The 23,975-nt window shown below is 45.5% G+C and overlaps 1 protein-coding gene across 1 annotated transcript in view; it reads right to left on the bottom strand.

Moving 5' to 3' along the window:
- SUDS3 (SDS3 homolog, SIN3A corepressor complex component) overlaps positions 1 to 23,975 on the bottom strand; it is a 301,525-nt gene that overhangs the window by 153,964 nt on the left and 123,586 nt on the right. The window lies entirely within an intron of this gene.

Raw genomic sequence — 23,975 nt, 5'->3', positions numbered from 1 at the left:
AAATGGGAATAATAGCCCTTGCTTACAGAATTATTGTGAGGATTAAATAAGATGATATGCCTAAAGTACCTGGCACAGTCCTGACAGTTAAAAAACATTCCAAAGTGTTTCTTGTTGCTGTTGTTGCAACTGCTGCTGTTATTCAGATGGAATCCTTTTGTATCAACCAGAGAAGCAAAACCGCTTGGAGATAGATAGATATATAGATAGATAGTAACGTACATATATACATACATACATATACACATATATTTTCATATATTTAAAAAATATTTTTACGTAGAACATATAAAATATATATCTCTGCATAGTTATATATAAATATATGTAAAACAAAAGGGATTTGTGATAGGAAATTGGCTTTATGCACTTGTGGGAGCTGATTAAACAGTCTCTGAAAGGCTGTTGTCTTCACATCTAATGCTGCAGCTTGATGTCCTTGGAATGGGCAGTTGGAAAGGGAAGAGGGATGTAAAGTGGGGAGAGCAAGAACGTGCTGAAACACCACGAAACCCGTGACCATTCCTGTTGCGCCTGGTGGAAGTGCTATGAGTGTCCTGAGGAAACTGGGCCCTTAGTCACAGAGCTGAACACACACACCCAGCCCAGGAGTCAGAGGCACTGACTGGGGAGCCGTTGCAGGCCCCGCCGCTGCTCATGTTGCCCCCAAGATGATCAAGCACATCAGTAAGAACACGCGTGAGCTACAAACTGGCTGCTGCTCTCCTGTGCCCTCCAGATCTCCCAAGAATCTCCCTGGTGGCTCCCCCTAATTGGAAACACACCAAGAAAAGGACTGTGGGGATTGCAGTTCATACTAGTCACGTTGATAGATGCATTACAAAGCCACCGCACCACCCCAAAACAAAAGAATTCCCGCGAAGGAATTTTCACACTAGAAGGAGTTTTCACAGGGGAGTGCCAAGGAATGTTACTTGCACCACTATGGAACAGTGTTTTGGGACATAACTGACATGAATCTTTCTCTCCCTCTCTTTCTCTGTCATGTATCATTCATGAATCTCTATGCACTGACATGGAAATATCTCTGAGACCTCTTGTTAAGTGAAAAGAACTTGTCATAAAGCAATATGCCTAAGAAAATCCCCCCTGAGGTTAAACATACACACACACACACACACACACACACCAAAAAACAAAACTGTGTACGTGTACTTAGTGTATGTAAGTTCACAGAAAATGAAAGGTCCAGAATGATACAGGTGTGGCTTACGGTGTTCATTTCTGGAGAGGGGGAGAAAATTGGGATGGTGGTGAAGGGGATCTTTCCCTTTCCCAAATGACTGATCCACAAACATTTTATTTGGACTAAACAGGTTGGTTTATTTTTTAATCGTTGCCAACACTTAAAAATTACAAGACTTCACATAAAAATCTCCAGTCCTGGATTTCTTTTTAATTACAAGTTCTGGTAACACTAGGCTCCCTCCCATGTGTCAACACTGGGCTGGAGCTGAGTGGTGGCTGATATCCCGGATGGAGCACAGGTCACCACAGTGGCCAAAATTCGCTGCCTGACCCATTGCCTTCCCATCTCTTGTTAACAGAACCCTGATGTTATTCATCTCATCTGTTGAGCAGCCACGTGCCTCAGGTGACCCTCCCCGCTCCTGGGTGCAGGTGTAAATCCTGATTGGCCTAAGTCAATTGCGGTGGGCACATGTCCCTGGCCAGGGACCTGCTTAGGCTTAGCCATGTGATATAATCCTGGCCAAAGGGCCTGGGGGTGGGGCTTCTGGGAAATATTTCCCTTACCGTTTACAAAAAACAAAACTATATATATATATATATATATATATATATATATATATATACACACACACATATATGTGTATATATATATATATATATATATAAATCAACAGAGGAAGACACAGACTCAAATTCATTCACTGGAATGACAATGTGGGAAAAAGTTGACTTTTTTTCCTGCTGCTGAATTAGCCACTCTGGAACTACCTCCCTCCGGAGTTCTCATGACACAACATAATTTTTTCCTGACATGTGAACCTCTCCCGGTATGGCTTTCTTTTACTCATAAACCAAAGCATCCTAACTGATATAAACTTAGTCTCAACCCTGCTTGGATCTTGGATCTCTGGGCATACAACTCATCTCTCCCCAGACATGCCACCAAGATCCTCACCTTCATGTCCGTATTCTGCTTTAAGCATCCTCCCCCATCCCCCCATCTTTAGATTCCTGGCTGGCAGATTCTTAGTCATCCCTAAAAGTCCAGGTTAATTATCACTTTTTCTCCTATAGCTTCTTCAATCTCCAACTCCAGGCCAAATTAACTTCTCCTCTTCCATGTTCCCATAAATTGCTCCCAAAACCTCCATTTGTAGCACTTTCTTCCCAGACCTTCGTGAGTCTATCTCCCCAGCTGTATGCTACACATACACAAACTGTGTCCTAGTTCCTAGTTCCTAGATTCCTGGAAATCTGAATCCCCAGCAGAGGTTTACAGAATTCAATCAATGTCTTGGTCGTTGTCCGTGACATCCAGCCTCCCCACCTGTTAAAGAATCCTGAGTAGGATTCAGTCTAAAGACAGAAAGAGGGATTCTAGGACCCTTTGAGCCTCTTTCTAGCTCTGTGACAATTTTAAGACTCCCAGATCATAGGAAGCAGAATAATAGAAAACTATCTGAAGATTATGTTTGCTAAGGATCCAGAGAGCTGCGTTCACTTATTCATTGATCTCATAAAGATTTGCTGTGCATTTACTTCTCTGTGCCAGGCATTGTGCTAAGCACTAGGGTTATCATGGAAACAAGACAATTGGCCAAGCCTTCATGAAACTCAACCCTTGGTGGGAAACAGAGACTCCCCCCAAAAAAACTCATGTGATAAATGCTATTAAAAGCTAGGGGCGGGCTTCCCTGGTGGCACAGTGGTTGAAAATCTGCCTGCCAATGCAGGGGACACGGGTTCGAGCCCTGGTCCGGGAGGATCCCACATGCCGCGGAGCAACTGGACCCGTGAGCCACAACTACTGAGGCTGGAGCCTGTGCTCCGCAACAAGGGAGGTTGCGATAGTGAGAGGCCCGCGCAGCGCGATGAAGAGTGGCCCCCGCTTGCCACAACTAGAGAAAGCCCTCGCACAGAAACGAAGACCCAACACAGCCAAAATAAATAAATTAATTAATAAACTCCTACCCCCAACATCTTCTTAAAAAAAAAAAAAAGAGAAAAGATGGAAAAGTCATTGTTTTTAAAAAAAAAAAAAAAAAAAAAAAGCTAGGGGCATGTACCCAGAAGTGGGATTGCTGGACCATAAAGTAGTTCTATTCTTAATTTATGAGGAACCTCTATACTGTTTTTCCATAATGGCTGCACCAATTTACACTCCGGCCAACAGCGCACAGAGAAAGGCCCCTGTTCAACCACATCCTCCCCCACACTTTTGTCTTCCCGATAACAGCCATCCTAACAGGCGTGAGGTGGTATCTCACTGTGGTTTCGATTTGCATTTCCCTGGTGATTAGTGATGTTGAACACCATTTCATACACCTGTTGGTTATCTGCATGTCTTGTTTTGAGAAATGTCCACTCGGGTCCTTTGGCCATATTTAATCGGGCGATTTGGGGTTTTGCTACTGATCTGTATGAGTTCCTTACACATTCTGAAATACTAACACCTTACCCAATACATGGTTTGCAAGTAGTTTCTCCCATTCTGTAGATGGTCTTTTCACTCTGCTGAGTGTTTCCTTTGCTGTGCAGGAGCTTTCTAGTTTGATGCAATCTCACTTGTCTGTTTTGGCTTTTGTTGCCTGTGCTTCCGGTATCACATTCAAAATACCATTGCCTAGACATTAGCTTGATTATAGTGATTATTTCACAATGTACATGACCATGAGCGCAAAGAAGAGTTGCCTAGCCCAAGCATGAGAAGTCAAGAGATTGCTCCCAGAGGTATGTTATACAAGATAATAACTAAAGGCTGCAGAAAGGAGCTTGGAGAGTATTCCAGGTACAGGGAAGAAAGTGTGCAAAAGCACAGAGGTGAGATAGAACATAAGAAGCTTTAAAAAGTTCGGTTTAGATAAAACACAGAGTGCAAAGGTGGCTGAGAAGGTAGCAGAAAGTCACATTGCAAAGCATATGGTGAAGCCATAGTAAAGCATTTGGTATTCATCCTGAAGGCAATGGGGAGCTATTTAAAGTTCTAGGCGGGAGAGTGGCACCGATTTTCCTATTAGCTCTCTCTAACTTGGTGTGGAGACACGTTTCGGTTAGCCTGGAGGCAGGAATACTAGTTAGGGGGAAGAGGATGGTGGTGAAATATTTGAAGGTGGAAAGAACAGAAGCACACAGCACTTTCACCAGAATTTAGAACACTGCACACCTGCAAGTCACTTCCCCAACCTGGGTAGACACACCGACACACACGCGTCTACAATCTAACGCTGGTGTTATTCAGGGAAAGTCTGAAGAACCTTACCACATGTTCCAAGGGGCAAAGACAGACAGAATTACATGATCATATTGGGAAATACTGGGTTAACCAAAGTGAAGCAGATGTCTTTACTGCAGGCCATCAGAAAACCTTTAATATGCAACTGTGAATTTGCGAAAAAGAAGATACAATATGTGATGTTTTTCACGTGTAGTTGAATATGAACTGCTTCTCCTTCGGTCTTCCCCATCTCAGGAGATAGTACCTTTTATCCATTGAGACCCAAACTCCTCTTTTTTCCTCACACAGCACAGCATGTCCTGTAGGCTCAACTTTCAAAACAGATGCCAAGTGCAACCACTTGTTACCACGTCCACTGCTGCCCTCTGGTTCAAACCACCATCTTTCACCTGGATCAACGCTTCCGAAATCAGCTCCAGGCTCCCAGTCCTGCCCCCTACTGCCTATCCTCCGCACAGCAGCCAGAGTGATCCTTCCAAAATGTAAGTTGGATCACGTCATTTTCCTGCTTAAAACCGTCCAACAGCTTCCCATCTCATTCAGATGAACATTCAGAGGCCTTCTCGTGGCTCCCGGGCATTGTGAGATCCGGCCCTGCACACCTCGCTGACCCTCTCCCCACTTCAGCCCCTGTGAGCCACATTCCTTCCTGCTGTTCCATGAACCCACCAAGCACATTCCCATCTCAGGGCTCTGCACCTGCCCATTTCTTCTCATCATTCAGGTCGCCACAGACAGAGGGACTTGGCCTCATTTGTCACCATGTCCCCGTCATCCAGAATAGTGCTAGGCACATGGCAGGAGCTCAACAAGTCCTGAATGAATGAGTAACTTTGTATTTGAATGGCATGGCACCCAACGACTCACTATTCTGGAGCACATCTGGCTGGATGAATGTGATAAAATATCTGTCCTCTTGCCTCTTCCCAGGTGAGAAGAAAAAAAACCCAAAAACCCAAATAAATAAAAACAAGCCACCATTCTTCCCTTTGGTGTGCTGAAACTATTTCTTCACAACAGCTTCAGTTCATTTTACAGGGAGAAAAATGCACAGCCCAACTTCTTCAGGTTAATTCAAAGCTCCAGTATTAGCTGACATATGATGGATGCTACATAACAGCCCCTGTCGGTCTTGTGTCTTTGGCACAGAGCTCTATAAATACTGGAGGGAAGGGACAGGAAGGGAGGAGGAACTGATCTATCAGGTCAAAAGGTCTTGCTTCTCACTGCCTGGAAAGTCCACTCCTTGGCCCCAATTGCTTCATGCCAACCCTCTGTATTTTCCAGGTGCCTTTAAAGGTCCCAGCACTATGATAAGCCCAAAAGAACACAGAAGACAAAGAGCCTCAAGTTGGATTCTGCATCAACCAGAGGTTAGAAGCAAAATTCAAATCCCAACACAGTCTAATCGTAACCCAAGCACAGTCATCTCCCTCCTGTGAATGATCTCTTGCTAGTTTGAGGGCTTTGGACAGATTATATACATTTTGAGCCTCAATTTGTTTATCTGTAAAAGGGAGATATTAATCTTTGCCTCAAAAAGTCATTGCAAGAATTTAATACACACAAACATCAATGTGCTTAGCAGAATCTGGCATACCAAGTATCAAAATGATTCACTATTAACATTAATAATATTATGGATGTTCAAAGTCTCAGTTTCCACACCTTCACCATTTTGTGTGTGGGGCATTCATGGGTTTTTAATGATGATTAAATAAGTAGTTCTCAATCTTTGCTGCATCTTAGAATCACCTGGGGAGGTTTTAAAGCTCCTGACACTAGGCTGCCACCCCGACCTCAGTTACTCGCAATTACATTGTAATCGCTGAGGGTGCGGATCAGATGTCAGTATTTTTTTAGCTCCCTAGTGATTCCAATGTGCAGCCAAATTTGAGAACCATGGACTAAATTACTGACATCACATTTGTAAGCACATGGTAGATGTTAAACAAATGTCCCTTTCTTCCACCCCTTCAATGACTCTGGGAGAATGAGTTCCTCATATGATCTGAGATCTTTGCCACTTTTATGATTATATAAACAGAAATGACAAAGCTTTTGGAAATCAAATAAGATATAACTGCACAGACCAAGATAGGTTATGCAAATTATATTCAAATCAACAGTTATGCAAATGCTCTTGTGGCCCTTCTAACTATTTTATAGGCCCAGAGAAGCCCCAGAAAGACTCTGGTGGAAATACATGCCTTAAACGACAGATACAAAGACAGAAAGTTACTGTCTCAAGAGCAGGTGTTCGCAAAACAAGGCAACTCACCTGAGTATGAAGAAAATGGAGAGGCCCAGCAAAGAGGAGAAAGGGTGGGTTTTGGCTCTAATCAAGGAGTAGATTATCTTTATTTGGGTTTAATTATCTTAAAACTAGACACTACCTCTTCCTGCTTCAAAAAATACATCTGAAAGGCAGGCTGCAGGGGGGCAGTAAGTGAGCAATACCAATAACACAGGTGTTTTTACCTTGCTTTTCATCTGTGGCTTTGGAAACACTTTACAAACATTAGTTGATTAAGCCACCCAACAGTTTTGCAAAGAATATATTATTATCCTCATCCTTCAGATGGATGAAACCACCCTTATTGGAAGACAGTGCTAATTCATTATCCCAGGACCAGCCTTGGCAATTCTCACAGCTGAATAGACACCTTTGAGGAGGCGGTGGCGGGGTGGGGGGGGGTGGCGGGGAGGCGGAGGACTCGCTTGCTCTCTGCATTCATTTATTCACATAGTCATTCATCCACAGGCTTTCCTTGAGGGCCTACTATGGGTTCTGGGCTTGGTGGGGAAATGCTAGACTCTGAGGACAGGGATTGTGTCTTAGTCTTAGCTGCATGCTTAGGGGCTAGAAAAGTGCCTGGCACATAGTAAGTGCTCACTGCACATGGGTTTAAAAATGAAATGAACAGGGCTTCCCTGCTGGTGCAGTGGTTGAGAGTCCGCCTGCCGATGCAGGGGACACGGGTTCGTGCCCCGGTCCGGGAGGATCCCACATGCCGCGGAGCGGCTGGGCCCGTGAGCCATGGCCGCTGAGCCTGCGCGTCTGGAGCCTGTGCTCCGCAACAGGAGAGGCCCACAACAGTGAGAGGCCCGTGTACCGCAAAAAAAAAAAAAAAAAGAAATGAACAAAAATGAGTGAGACACAATCCCTGCTAAACACACACAGTCTGAGGGAGGGAGGGAGGGAACCCTGATTCAGGCCTTACTTCCCGTATCTTAATAATAACAACTGCTAGTTACTCTGTACCCGGCACCATGCTAAGTGCTTTAGACAAACCAGCTCACTGAACCCTAAGAACAACCCTATGAGGCCAGGACTGTTATTCCCATTGGAGAGAGGAGGGAATTGAGACCTAAAGAGGTATTGATGGAAGACAGCAGAGAACCGTGATTTCAAAACGTGGGCTCTGGAGTTCAGCAGTCTCTGGTGGGAGTCCCAGCTCTGCCCCAAATCCTAACCCCCAATACCCGTGAATGTGAACTTATTTGGAAATAGAGTCTTTGCAGAAGGAATTAAGTTAAGGATCTCCAAATGAGATCAGCCTGGAGTTAGGCAGTGACCGGTGACCTTGTAAGAGACCAGAGAGGGAGACTGGAGACACAGAGAGGAGGCCACGTGAAGATGGGGTCAGAGACTGGAATGGTGAAGCCTCGCACCAAAGGAACGGCAAGGATGGCCAGCAGTCATCAGAAGCTAGGAGAGAGGCAGGGGACACATCCTCCCTCAGAGCCTCCAGAGAGAACAAACCCTAAATACACCTCGATTTCAGACTTCTGGCCTAAAGAATTGTGCAAGAATAAATTTCAGTTGTCCTTAGCCAACAAGTGTTTAGTAATTTGTTATAGCAGCCCTGGGAAACTAACAAAAGCCCCTACAAATTTCAACTCAAGCACCTCCTCCTTTCTTTTTCTTTCTTTTTAAAATTTTAATTATTACAAAATGCCTCTAGCCTATTAAAAAAAATAAAAGATAGACACCAATATAATGAGCACCACAGATTCATCACCCACCTTGGGAAAAGAAGCTGTGCCAATACTGGTGAAAACCCAAAGGTACCTCCACCTGAGTCTACTCTCTCCCCTAACAGGAAATCACTCTCCTGAATTTTTGTTAATCATTCCCTTATGAGCTTTTATACCTTTACTACATATGTATGAATTCCTAAATAACAAATCTAATTATTTTGCCTGTTTCTAAACAGTATATATAAATGGTGTCCTAGAACACGTATCCTTCAACTTGAATTTTAACTCAGCATTGTTTTTGAGAAACATGCTGATTCATGTGGTTCAAATCCATTTATTTTCACCGTTCCACTGTGTGCATACATCACAAATGCACGGATACATTCTCCTGTGGACAGGTCTTTCGGGTTGTTGTTTTTTCTTTTGTTTTGTTTTGCTTTTTCCAAATTTCTTTTTGTTATTACAAACGATGCATCAGTAGGCCTTCCTGTTTCCTGGTGTGTAAGAATTTCTCCAGAGCTCTGTTTCTTAAAGTGTGGCTTGAGACCCGCTGGTGAATAATGAAATCATTTCAGTGGCTTTGTGGTCAACACTGCTTTTTTTATTCTTTTTTTGGCAGAAGACAAAATATTAGAGTGCATCACATGGCAAGGATAACTATTGCTTCATAAAACTTCTGTTTCAATTATAGATAAGTGTATACTGGATTGCCATCTGAAATGTGCTTTTTACTAGCAAAGCCAAAAGAAAGTTTAGAAAGCAGTTCCCTTGGGCCTTGCTACTCAGAGTGTGGTCCGAGCATCAGCATCACCTGGGAGGCAGCCAGAAATCTGGAATCTCAGGCCCCATTTGGGATCTACTGAATCAGGATCTGCATTTTCATAAGATCCCCAGGTTCTTCAGCTTCCCACTGAAGTGTGAGGAGCAATTCTCTACAGATATACCAGGAAGGAGGAATTGCTGGGTCACAGAATGTGCCATGTTTATTTAGCATTACGAGATATTGCAAAAAGGCTATCCAAAGTGTTAATATCCAGAAGCTCCTGGGACTTCCCTGGTGGCACAGTGGTTAAGAATCTGCCTGCCAATTCAGGGGACATGGGTTCGATCCCTGGTCCAGGAAGATCTCACGTGCCACACAGCAACTAAGCCGGTGAGCCACGACTACTGAGGCTGCACTCTAGAGCCCACAAGCCACAACTACTGATCCCGTGAGCCACAACTAATGAAGCCTGCGCACCTAGAGCCCATGCTCCACAAGAGAAGCCACCGCAACGAGAAGCCTGTGCACCGCAATGAAGAGTAGCCCCTGCTCGCCACAACTACAGAAAGCCCACGCACAGCAATGAAGACCCAACGCAGCCAAAAATAAATAAAATAAATAAATTTATTAAAAAAAAGAAGCTCCTTTAACGATCTGCTTTCCATGGCAGGGTTCCTAGTAAGTCTCCATTTGACCAAAGCATTCTGCAGCTACAAATTTTTTCTTTTTCTTTTTTAATTCACAGTCCATTGCTGCTTTCCTGCAACTTCCTTATTCTCCATCCCTCCTGGCTGTCTATGAGGAGTGAAGGATAAACAAGGCCCCCTTCTGGGAGCAGAGGGCTTCACTCAGAGATAGAGCAAGGGACAGCTGCTGTCACATAGAACCACCTGAGACGTGTAAACACCACGTCCTGGAGAAACACCAGCCCCAGGAGAACACAACAGGCCCCACTCACTCTGGCAGCTCTCGGCTTTCTGGGGCTAAGGGAAGGCTGCACCCTTTGTCAGTGCAGCTGACATTGCTTCGCGGCTAGAGCAGCCCCACACCCAGATGCAAAGTTTAATATGATTTTTTCACTCGAGTAACCAAAGCATTTCTGATGCATTGCTTTTCATGAGGTCCTGGCAGTGCATCAGCTGAGCCACTTCCTCAGGCTTCTCCTTTCCGCTCTGGTTCACACTTCCTTTTCCTGGGGTTTCAATGCCTGACTCACAACCCTGCATCCACTTCCTTATGCAGAGTCGATGTAGTAATATACCTCTGTGCTGACAGCCATGCTCACTGAGGGTTCACCATAAGCCTAGAGCTGTAATGGGGACCTCCTCCACCCCACAGATAGACACAATTATCCCCACTTTACAGCTGACATCATCATTCCAAGATGCACATTGTCACACTGATGAAACTGAAGTGGGTCCTGGAATCAAGGCATCTCATTGCCATGTGACCAGATGGCAGTGATGTAATGGACATCCCCTGTGGACTGGAAACTTGGTTGGTTTTCCTCATGGTCTGAGTAGACAACTGCCCCTTCACAATACTGCAGTCAGCACGTCATATCAGGATAAAAAGCATGTGAGCAACAACCATGAGTCCTGGCTGTTGTCTGAGAATCTTCCTTTGATACTTTCAGGTTAAGACCAAGAAACCACCAGCATTAAAACCTGCAGAATGGTTTCAGGAGCTTGAATGAAAACCCTGGAGTCCAGAGTGGACTGCTCTTGACAGCAGGACCTGGTTATTTATTGAGCATAACAAAGCCCCCAAAACAATGCCTAAAACAATAGCAATCTTTTATTTTGCTCCTGGAGCTGTGGGTAGGCTGGGCTCAGCCAGGCAGCTTTCGCTTGGGAATCTCTCATGCCCTTGCAATCACTGTAGCTGAGTCCTGGGTCACCTCAGAGGTTTCTTCAGTCATATGTCCGGCACCTGGGCTGGGAAGACTCAGATAACTGAGGGCGGGAACGGCTGGGGCTCTTTGAACACCTCTTCTTCTTCTTCTTTTTTTTTTTTTTTTTTTTTTTTTTTTGCGGTACGTGGGTCTCTCACTGTTGTGGCCTCTCTCATTGCGGAGCACAGGCTCCGGACGTGCAGGCTCAGCAGCCATGGCTCACGGGCCCAGCCGCTCCGCGGCATGTGGGATCTTCCCGGACCGGGGCACGAACCCGTGTCCCCTGCATCGGCAGGCGGACTCTCAACCACTGCGCCACCAGGGAAGCCCAAACACCTCTTCTTCTTGATGTGGTCTCTCCACATGGTACCTGCAGGGTGGCCACACTTGGGGAGGAAGGCTCCCAGACTGAGTATCCCAAGAGAAAGCAGCAGAGGCTGCATGCCCTTCTGTTCTAACCTAACCGTGGAAGTCACACAGTGTCACCTCCACTGCATTCTGTTCATCCAGTGGCCACAATGGCCCTCCCAGATGAAAGGACAGGAAACAGACTGCACCTCTTGAATGGAGGAGTGTCAAATCATGTGTGGACATGTTTTAAACCCACTATAGTCTGCCCTTGTGGCACAAACCATACACATACAACACAAACCCACCCATTCCCAAGGACCCCCAAAAATCTCTCCTAGAAGCATTAAGCTCAGCTCAGGATCCAGTCGTCTAAATCACATATAAGTGTGGGTCAGGCTTCTTGCGTGACATTCAGCAAGTACAGTTCTTCAAGTACCGTTTCTCTTGATCTGAAGACCTGTGGACTAAAAAGACGGAGTATCTTCCCTCGACACACCCAACCTACCATGGTGAGCCAGGTGGACTGCTACAGACATTCTCACTAAAACGCAGGGAAGTGGGAGGCACTCAGTGGTCCATATCAATTCTGGGACCCAAGAGGGCATGTGTTGTCAGTGCCTTGATTAGGGCTCAGTCCAACTGCCTGGGATGTACCCAGCCAGGATCATGGGTTTTACTGGGGCTCCCAGATACTCTGCCCCCTCAAACTGCCCAAGCCAGCGAGTTCCACAGGAATCCTATCAATGAGATCACCTTCCTGCCCAAGCACAGTCTTTTTTTTTTTTTTTACATTTAGAAACAAATCAGAGAATTTTATTTCCTTGAAGCATTTCAAGCTTACAAGAGTATAGAAATGGCATAATCAATATCAGCATATTCATCATTCAGCTTTTATAAATCTTAAAACTTTGTCACATTTGATTCTGAAATGTTTACCCAATATATAAATGTTGCATATGTTTACATCCTCCTCCCCACCACAAGAGAGAACCTCCATCCTGAATTGGTTGTACCTCCTCCCTGTGCATTTTTTTTTTTTTTTTTTTTTTTGTGGTACGCAGGCCTCTCACTGTTGTGGCCTCTCTCATTGCAGAGCACAGGCTCCGGACGCACAGGCTCAGCGGCCATGGCTCACGGGCCCAGCCGCTCCGTGGCATGTGGGATCTTCCCGGACCAGGGCACGAACCCGTGTCACCTGCATCGGCAGGCAGACTCTCAACCACTGCGCCACCAGGGAAGCCCTGCCTGTGCATTTTTAAAAATCCTGGATGCAACCTCAAAGTAATCTATATCATTACAGCTGCCTCAGACAAAAAAAAAAAATTTAGGTTAACGGAACCTAAAAGATGAAAGCGAAATCACCTCCAGAAATCCCTGAGAGTTGCTAAGTTACCTAACTGGAAGTATGTCAGGGGGATAATCAAGAGGGAGAACACCAGGATCTCAACCCAGCTTTACCATAAACCAACACGTTATAAGACAGGGCACAATGCAAACAGCCAGCCTACATGTGGAGTAGCCCTCCAGAGGTATTATGCTTTGCTACAGCATTTTAGGAGTTAAATTGCCAAGCACAGTCTTTAATGATGACTCTGATTCTCTTCTTTCTCATTCCCGAGGTTTCTAGTACATTTTCCCTAAAATCTACATTGTGACTTTTTTTAGTTGTGTTATGAAGGTTGGGACACAGCCCTAGTGGCTGGTTAACAGTAGCAAGAAGCAGAAGGCATGAGGTCATCGAGGGATCATTCTCTGCTGGAGTGAGAGGATGACAGGAAGGTTCAGTTTAACAAAATTTTGCCCAGTACCTACTATGGGCCAGGCATCAGATGAAGAAACCAGTACATAGCACGATGTCTAGCATACAATAGGTATTCAAAAACCCTCACTGAAATAAGGAAGGGAAGGAGGGGAGGAGGGAAGGAAAGAAAGAGGGAGGAAGGGAGGGAGGGAGGGAGGGAGGGAGGGAGGAAGTCTGCCCATGTCCTCAGGAGAATATGGACTCATAAATATATCATTGCAGTAGCACAGAGGAGGGGGCACCTAACTTGGCCTGAAGAAGAAGTCACACCAAACGGAAGTAACAACAAATGCAGAGGCATTTTCATATCCAATTATCTACCCTATGAAGTAAGCAGAGGGCATGTCATTCTGTCCAGTACACAGATGAGGAAACTGGGGTTCAGAGTTACATTTCTTGTTCAAGGTCACATATCCAACAAGTGGTAACCCAGAAGTGGGACTCATGCTTCCTGACTTCTAATCCAAGGCTTGTTCCCAATAAATGAATTAATATTTATTGCTACAGGCAATGCTGCAGCCCTTCAGAGATCCCAAGAATGGAGCCACCTTCTCTCTCATCAAAGCAGCACCCTAGGATAGTGGTCAAGAGCTCGGACTCTGGAGTCAGACTGCCACTTACTAGATGTATGATCTTGAGATCATTATTTCATCTGTCTGAACCTCAGTTTTAAATACACTCTGGTAAAAGAGTGTAATAACACAAACCCTTAGTAGACCTCTCATCTTTTATCTCTCCTTTCCAGGACTCAGTCCCCCTCTTCTGGTAAGAATATGTACATTTTTCTTTTGGAGAATCACCACTCCCTCATTCTCAGTCCATATGTTTCAGATTAAGTTAACCACATCCCCAGCTCCAGATGTGGGCACATGACCAAGGCCTAGCCAATCAGAGTATTCCATCCCTGAGCACATGACCAAAGCCTGGCCACTCAGAGTATTCCACCCCAGGCCACAGTGATTGGTTCACAAATTAACATAGGACCAAAGTTGGTCCAATGAGACACCATTATGGTATGAACCACTTGAAAAAAGAATCTCTCTTCCCAATGCTTTTGCTGAACTGGTCACTGGCACCCCTGTAACTGCTAGACAGCCAACCTGCCATCATTGAAGGGAAAGGAACAGAGAAGCTGATGAGAGTGAAGCCAACACAGAAGAAAGCACAGCAGAAAGATGGACGAAACCAGTGACATTATTTAAACTCCTGGATCCAGGCTGTGCATGATTCCCCCTTGACTTTGCCATTTCGTGAGCCAAAAAGTTATTTTCCCTTCAAGTCAGGTTGCCTTGGGTTTCTATTACTGGTAAAAAAAAAAAAAAAAAAAAAGTCTTAGTATATCAGTTTCTATGACTGCTGGATGTGATGACACGAGATAATGCCCGTGGGGCGCTCAGCACAGAGCCTCACACATAGCAGGTGCTCAATAAATGACTCCTGCTATTTTATCATCCCTGGACTGAACCAACTCATCACCCTCAAAATAATTAGCAGAGCGGTGGCCATGACCCTGAGGAGGGAGCTACTGACTTGGCCTGTGCATCCACTTACTTCTCCCTCACTGCCTCTCAGCTCCCTGTGCAGAAAGCCCTGATGCCAGATGGCTTGGGAAGATGGTGACGGATGAAAGCTGGTGCAGCAAAGATGGTGGCAGCTCCTGATGGACAGAGGGGCCATTGGAAGGGTGAGAGATGGGCAGAGAGGAGGCAATTAGGGACTACATGAGCCTGAGGCACTTCTGGACTTCCAGACCTCCAGCTGCTGGCGAGTCAGCCTTGGCATGGGCAGGTACCCAAGGCTCTCTGGACCCAGCAACCTCATGCCAACCTCACCCATCTAGCAGGGGCCTAAGGTCACCCCTCTGGCTTCCCTGCTGCCTGTGCTCCATGCTGAATCACCTCCTCACTTGTTTCTGCACAGTGAGGTCTCAGCATGTTGCTGAGGACTGTTAGGGGCGCTGTGATGATGGCTATGGTCAGTGGCAGAAAAACAACAGAGGTGCTGGGGGCTGCTTGGTTTCTCCTCCTCGATCCTGACCAGGATGAAAAACGATTTCATCTGTCCATCTTCTCACAGGTACCCATTCTTTCCCTTGCCCTTGCCTCCTCTCCTTCATGCCTCCTTCACCCGCTTCTGCTCCAGACAACTGTGACTGTGCCCCACTACAGTGGGCCCTAGATCCCCTTGCATCCCTTCTACCACTCCTGTACACCCCAGAGCTTCTGTGCGGTGTGCTGGCGAAGCCCCACACCTGTGACCTTCAGAGCACTGTCCTTGAGCTGCTGTTGCTGTGTCCCCCATTTAGAGGTCCAGAAGTCCCTGGGAATTCACACCCAGGGAAGCCCATGGCCAGTGGCTAGTCCATGGGTACCAACACCCAGTTCCTATGACCAAGGTTAGTCATTCTCCAAGGTTTAATTTATATTCCAAAGCTCCCCATAGGATCAGGTTAAGGCTGGGGCTTCACCTCAAATCCCACCCTTACTTGACTTCCTCCCCTTTCCTCACTCCCTTACCAGTACCTCCTATAAGCATTTCTTAATAAATTACACACAAATCCTCATCTCTAGTCTGCTTCTGGGAGAACATACCTGTCTGCTACCCATTCCCCTTCTTCTAGTAAAAGAATGTAGATTTTCCTTTGGATGAACTGCCCTCTCCCAGTCTTAGGCCCTGTGGTTTGTTTAAAACTGATGACCTCACATCCCAGCTTGAGGGAGAGACATGCCCCAGACTCGGACAATCAACTTATTTTGTTCACCCATGACCTCAGTGATTGCTTCAAGGATGGGCACATAATTCAAGTTGGTCCAGTGGGACTCAACACCATAGATTTTGCTATAACTATAGGGAAAAAGAAGGTCTTGTTCCACTAGGTTTGTGTGTAAGTCTTGAGCTACTGGGCACTATCTTGCCACCAGGAGGAGAGGGCCCTCCTGGGAGTGAAGCCAACACAAATGAAAGCAGAGCTGAGAGGAGTTTGGAATGGGACCAGGTCAAGATCTCGTATGAGCACCTGGATCCAGCTGTACCTGAAGACCTAACTGATGGATTTTAAGTTTTTGAGGCTTCAGAGTCTCAATCTGTACCCCATACTGCATTAGTAATAACATTCATTTACTAGGCACTGTGCTAAGTACTTTCTACACATCATTCCTCTTTTTTTTTTTTTTTTTTTTTTTGCGGTATGCGGGCCTCTCACTGTTGTGGCCTCTCCCACTGCAGAGCACAGGCTCCAGACACACAGGCTCAGTGAGCCCACTCCGCGGCATGTGGGATCTTCCCGGACTGGGGCACGAACCCGTGTCCCTTGCATCGGCAGGCGGACTCTCAACCACTGCGCCACCAGGGAAGCCCTACACATCATTTCTAATCCTCACAAGACTGCTGCAGACATTATCATCTCCCATCTACAGAAGCAGAAATTGAGGTCCAGAAAAGTACATCTGTCCCAAAGTCACACAGCTGTCATGTGGCAGAGCTGGACTTGAATCCAGGTGTGCACAGCCTCTCTACCAAGTAAGTGTTCAATCAAAGCTATTTGATTTAAATCAACTTAACTTTTCAAACTCTCCAAAACAATTATGTGGGACATGGATAGAGTAAGTTTGGACTACCTAACAGTGGAGGTCATCGTCTTCACAGAACTCTGCTAGCAATTTCTGCTCTAAAAACATCTCCCCGAACATTCCTCACAGGGCCCACACGTCTGCCCTTGACGTTGATCCTTTCCTTGACTCTCAAATGCTTTTTGCTCTCCACACAACCCCGATGAAATAGGAGCCATTTTTATCCCCATTCTTCAGATGAGGACACTGGGGCTCAGGGAGGTGAAGTCACTTGTTCCAAGTCACACAGGGACTTTAGTAGAAATGAAGACCCTGGAGAAAATAGACTCAGTGGGACTGTGTCTTCATCCCATTCAAGCTCACAGAAAAGGAAACAGTAAATGCTTGCTGAATGCATGAATGAATGAATGAATGAATGAACGATGGGATGGAAGGAAAAGCAAACAACTAGTTTCCTACTTTCAATATTTTTTAGAAGGTGAGAGATGGTCTTGACGAGAAATAATCCTTCCGATCTATAGTTTCTTTACATGAAACTCTAAGGAAAGGGACAGGGGACTGGGTTGGTATGGGAACCAAGAGAATTAGGATCTGACTGTGCCTTTATTTCCACAACATCCCATTTAGTGATGCAATGGAGAAACCAAAGGCCTTGGAGATAAATCCAGGGTCAAATCCATAGTCTACCAATTATTAGCTGTGTGACCTTGAGCCAGTCACTTAGCCTCTCTGAGCCATTTTTCTCATCCATAAAAGAGGACAATTCACAGATGCCCCTCCAAGGGTTGATAAGATGCACAGAGTAGAAATTCATTAAATACCAGCTCCTTTAGCATTTCTCTTTATTCTCCCATAACTCTGTTCTCCCACATTTAAGACAGAGATGACTGTAGCCCCTACCGTTTGAAGAGAATTGATTAGTTGCCAAAGCCCTTTCACACAATAGTCACGAGCTGCCTCCCTGGGGAACTGGAGGCTTAAATGGGACATACGAAATGCTTTGCAGGCCTTGGAAGAAAAGGGACAAGAGAATCCAGAGGGTTATTATTAGACATGGAAACGGGAGAGCAGGAACCCACACACGCCTCTCGTATAATCAAACTGACATTGAGGTTTACAGTGCATTGAACACTGCGTTCCAGTCCCGGGAGCTAAAAATGGAAATCTGTGAAAACAGCAGTTGGGTTAAAAAGGGAGCAGGCCCAGAGTGCACTGAGCGGGCTCCCACAGGCCAGAGAGCAGAAAGGACGCTGGGCCTTCACCGCCTAAGCTGCGGCAGCAGCAGGCCCATGCTGGCTGGGACACACGCTCCACCTGCCATGGACCTCCAAGTGGGCCATGACCTTGCAGGACTCCTGGAAATAGACAAATCAGAGCTACAGCCTGTCCTTGGGCAAGACACTTCACCACTCTGGGCCTCAGTTTCCCCATCTGCAAAGTAGAGATATCACGAGGGCTGTTATGAGGATTTAATTAGTTAATATGTGAAAGAGCTTCGCAGAGTGACTGGTGCATAGTAATCTTCAATAACCATTAGCTTATATTCTGTGGGCCTTGTTTGTCCTACCTCTTAGTCTTCACTTATGCCGTGTTCCCCACCTGAATCATCCCCTCCCCACAACCTCACTTATTTCTTCCTAACTAAATCCTATCCATCCTACAAGCCTAAGTTCAAATTCCATTTTCTGGTAAAGCTACACATGTGCTGGGAGACTCATGCATTCATTCACTCATTCGTGGGGCACCACTGTGTGCCGGCAGCTGTCCTAGGTGCTGAGTCCACAGCCATGAACAAAACAGCAGAAGTCCCTGCCCTGGTGAACCTCCATTTTACTGCCTATTTAGTTGTATTATGGTTGTTCCAATTATATTACCATAACTACAATAACAATGAACATTTTTAAGTGTCCCTGAACATTTTAGAATCAGTTCATGTACTATGAGAATCCCTGCACTGGTGCTTCAGATACACAAATCTTCCTGTGAAACAGGCTGCTGAACTGCTGCAGGGCGGGGTGGGCCCCATTCCTCTCCAGGGAACACTCAGCTGGTCACTTTTCTGGTGGAAAGAAAAAAAAAAAGGCTGGCTGCCTTGAGTCGAGAAACCAGGCACCCATACCTCACATTTCTCTCCCCATTTATCCTAAATAACACCGGATTATGCTAAAATAATCCTTTGTACAAATGTGCCTCTCTGGTGGCGCAGTGGTTGAGAGTCTGCCTGCCGATGCAGGGGACACGGGTTCGTGCCCCGGTCCGGGAAGATCCCACATGCCGCGGAGCGGCTAGGCCCGTGAGCCGTGGCCATTGAGCCTGAGCGTCCGGAGCCTGTGCTCTGCAACGGGAGAGGCCACAGCAGTGAGAGGCCCGCGTACCGCAAAAAAAAAAAAAATGTGCCTCTCTGCCGGCATGTCCCCTGTTACACCATACCTCGGATGACATTTCAGCAGCCTGATCAGCCATGTCCACATCTCTCCCCAGAGAGCAAGAGGCTACTTTCAGAGTCTGGCAGTGCCTGGCATGCTTGTGTGTCCTCAGACGGAACTGGCCTCGGGGACCTGAGGGCAGATGTTCTAAATGAACAGCACCCAACTGCTGGCAATCATCTTGGTCTTTTCTAACCCACAGACCCTGTAATACCTGGGGGAAAGGAGTCCACAGCGAGACTCTCAGCCCTGCAGGAGGGAAGGCTGGGAGGCCCCAGATCTGCTGACAGATGCAGACAGTGTCAGAGCCAGTGACCCTCAAGCCTCCTCAAGGGGACATTCTCCATCCTCCCACCCAGCATAACAGAAGCCATGCAACGAACTGGGAGTCAGAAGATCCAATCTCCCATGTAACACAGTGGCCACTAACCATGGAAAAGTCATTAGCCTTCCTGAACCTTGCTCTACCTGTCTATAAAGTGGGGACCAAAAAAATCCCCCTTAATCTTACAGGTTTCCCTGAGAGGAAATGAAATAATGGGTGTGGTAGTGTCTTGTGATCACTTTCTACTAAGTATGTGACCAATACTCCCTGTACCTCAGTTTCATCACCTGCAACATGGGTTTACCAGGAGAACATTCCTCAGAGTTTTGCTGCAAAATAAGTGAATGAGGTCAATCAGAAACAAAAGTTTAGGGAAGGATTAAGGAGGGTGACCAACCATCCTGGTTTGCCCACATCTGACCTGAGCAGTTGGTTCTTGGGATGGAAAATCCCCAGCAAACCAGGACGAGCTGGTCACTGCAGGAGTCAATGATTCCAGCAAACCAGGACGAGCTGGTCACTGCAGGAGTCAATGATTCCAGCAAACCAGGACGAGCTGGTCACTGCAGGAGTCAATGACTTAATGCAGTGTCTGGCACCTAGTAAGGTCCAATTGGCATTAATTAGCTCAGTGAGTAAGGCTGATGCTCAAACCAATGAGCTCAGAATCTAGAAGGTCCCAGATGGTTTTAATGAGCAGCCAGTGCCTGAAGAGGGGTAAAAACCCCTCTCCACCACATTCTCAATCCTGCCTACAGACGGGAGTCACTCTGAGTGCTTTTGGAAACTCTCCATGCAGGGCCCCCATGCCCCAAGGTAACGGAATCAGAAGCTCTGGTGTGCGGCTTGGCATCGTTATTTTTTTTTTACTTGAAGTACAGTTGATTTACAGTATTATATTAGTTTCAGGTGTACAACATAGTGATTCGATATTTTTATAGGTTATACTACATTTAAAGTTATTACAAAATATTGGCTCTATTCCCTGTGCTGTATATTACATCCTTGTATCTTATTTATTTTATGCCTAGTGATTTGTACCTCTTAATCCCTTTCCTCTATCTTGCCACCCACCCCTTTCCCCACTGGTAACCACTAGTTTGTTCTCTGATTCAAAAGGATACATGCACCCCAATGTTCATAGCAGCATCATTCACAACAGCCAAGATATGGAAGCAACCTAAGTGCCCATCAACAGATGAATGGATAAAGAAGATGTGATACACACACACACAACACACACACACACACACACACACACACAGAGAGAGAGAGAGAGAGAGAGAGGAATATTACTCAGCTATAAAAAAGAATGAAATTTCATCATCTGCAACAACATCGATGGACCTGGAGGGTACTGTGCTTAGTGAAGTGAGTCAGAGGGAGAAAGACAAATACTGTATGTTTTCATTAATATGTGGAATCTAAAAAAATTAAACAAACAAATGAATACAACAAAACAGAAACAGTGCACAAACACTGGCACTGTTATTTTTGACGAGTTCCTGCATGCATCTAATGAGCAGGCAGCAATGAGGACCCCTGCTCTAAAGCAAAGCAGGCTCCCACCCAAGGGAAGTGCATCTTTGCACACATACTGGGTGACTTTCGGGGGCCAGTCATTTAATCAAGGTTGTTATGAGGATTAAAGAAGAGAAAGCAACCTGAGAAGAAGCTCAGTAAGTGATAGGCTTATTATTATTTTAATTAATTAATTAGTTTATTTATTCATGGCTGCATTGGGTCTTTGTTGCTGCACGCGGGCTTTCTCTAGTTGTGGCGAGCGGGGGCTACTCTTCGTTGCGGTACACGGGCTTCTCATTGAGCTGGCTTCTCTTGTTGCAGAGCACGGGCTCAGTAGTTGTGGCGCACAGGCTTAGTTGCTCTGCGGCATGTGGGATCTTCCCGGACCAGGGCTCGAACCCGTGTCTTCTGCATTGGCGGGCGGATTCTTAACCACTGTACCATCAGGGAAGCCCGGTAGGCTTATTATTATTCATTTAATCAGCATAATGAGGTGGTTAAGAGCCCAGACTCTAGAGCCTGCCTAGATTCCAATCCCAGCCCTGCCACTTTCTGAGTATGGAGATATGAGAAAGTGACCTGCCTCTCAGTACCCCAGTGTCCTCATCTGTAGAATAAGGATGTGGATTTTTGTCTCATGGGGTTGTTATGAGAATTAAAGGAGTGAAGCTGGAAGCATCAAATAAGAGCTGAGTAATCGAGGTAAGGCATATTATTATTCCTCAGCACACATTAACGAACCCACTTTGCAGATGAAAATAAAATTGAGGCTTACACAGTTTGTCCAAGTTCACAGCTACTGAGCATTGGGGCCAGCAGCTGCCAGATCAGATCACCTGCTTCTGTCACCCTTCCACAGAGTTCACCACCCTGGCTATGCGCCTTCCCTTGCCTGGCCCCATGTCTCCCCCTGTGTATTTCTCACCATTCTCACAATTTCAGTTTCTAGGCCTGCAGCCACAGGCAGACATGCAATACTAATCACCAAAATGAGTTCTGAGTCAAAGAAACAAACATAAACAGGGTCCCTGAATCCAGGTGAGTTTTCCAGGTGAGAATCTCAGAGCCTGACAATCCTGTCACTTTCCTCTCTTCTGTCAAGAATCCAGACGCTGTGGATACTTGATGACAGCACATGCCAGGCCTGGTCTAAAGGTCTATTAAATGGCCCATGACTTACTTAATACTCACAGCAACCGATGAAGTAGGTACTGTTATGATCTCCATTTCACAGATGAGGAAACTGAGGCTCACGGAGAACTAAGAACCTTGCTCAAGGAACCCAGGGGGTCTGGCTACACAGCTGTGCTCTTAAACATGTCCTGCCTCCACAGGCAGCCGAAGATCAGTCCTCGGTGGAGTGGGAGGCAAGAATGCAGGTCAAAAATACACTAGGGCTTGTCCTAGTATTTGGATTTTTGTTTGCTTTTTTGTTTATGTTATTTTTGTTTTGCTTTGTTTTTCTAGCTCCATAAAGAAAGCCTGGGGCCAAGAGGAAAAGGAACAAGAAGTAGTTTTCAACACAACATAAAGAAGAGCTTTCCAACCATCAGAACTCCCTTAAAAAGAAAGATTGCCACAGCCATTAAAAAGCATGTTGGAATTATTAGCATGGTTAGCTCCAGGGAGGTCGTGACAGAGAGGGGTGGAGTAACCCCAAAGAGCCAGTTAAAACTTCTAGATGCCCTGGGCTCTGGGAAGATTATATGATCCAATGTTTTAAATCCAGAAAATAAGCGTAAGGAATGCCAACAAATCCTCTCCTTGAAATATCAAATTCTTTGTCCCAAAAAGATAAATGGGTGGGGAGAACCCCCTTAGACTGCTCTCTGGATAATCTATCAGGAGAGAGTGGGGAGAGTTTTATTTTCTATTCCACAGACTTCTCCAGTATTTGACTTTGAGACCACTTTTGCAGACAAAATAATATTAAAATTATTTTAAATGGTCTGAAAGAGTATTTATGATGGGGGAATATTCGTGATGTCATGCTAAGTGAAAAATAACAAAAAAATTTCACAATGTAACCTTTTTTCTCTCTGTTTATTTTTAGGTACCTAAACATTAACAGTAAGTGGTGCGTGATAGTATTACGGGTGGCTTTTATTTCTCCTTTATGCTTTCCAATAGTAATTTGTATTGTTTTCTACAATTCACATGTATCAGCTGTATGATAAGAAAAAATAAAGGTGTTTTTGAAAAGGAGATGATCCTTGCCCAGGACTGAGCTTCCATGGTTAGAAAGTTTCAAGCAGAGCCAGGGAACAGGGGGCCAGGGGGTTTCAGCTTGGGGTAAAGGTCAGAGATTTGAGCTCAAAGAATCCTTGATGCTGGGATTCTAAGGTTTGTAAAACCTGAACAGCCAAGCTAATGGTCGGTGCACTGATCAAAAACTGGGACAACAAGAGGAATCTAGAAAATGAAAAAGATGTCGAGTTTGATATGATCTCAGACACATTCATACAAGTGGAGGTTGTAAACCTGGGAATCATGGAAAAGGTCAGAGTTGGAAAGTTAAATGTGGGAATTTCATGCTTCAAAGTGATCAGTGAATCCTGACAGAGAGAAAGATCCTCAGGAAAACAGTCTTACCCAGGATTTCTCAGCCTTGTTGCACCTTAGAATCACCTGAGCAAATAAATCAGAATCGCTGGTCATGGGGCCTGGGCATCAGCATTTTTAATTAATAGACTTCATTTTTTAAATTATTTCAATTTTTAAAATTAATTTATTATTTATTTATTTTTGGCTGTGTTGGGTCTTCGTTGCTGCACGCGGGCTTTCTCTAGTTGCGGCAAGTGGGGGCTACTCTTTGTTGCTGTGCGCGGGCTTCTCATTGTGGTGGCTTCTCTTGTCGCAGAGCACGGGCTCTAGGAGCGCAGGTTTCAGTA

This window comes from Orcinus orca, chromosome 15 (assembly GCF_937001465.1).
Source record: "Orcinus orca chromosome 15, mOrcOrc1.1, whole genome shotgun sequence".
Taxonomy (NCBI): Eukaryota; Metazoa; Chordata; class Mammalia; order Artiodactyla; family Delphinidae; genus Orcinus; species Orcinus orca.
The sequence above is the reverse complement of the archived record's forward strand: the minus strand, read 5'-3'. Positions and strand labels throughout refer to the sequence as shown.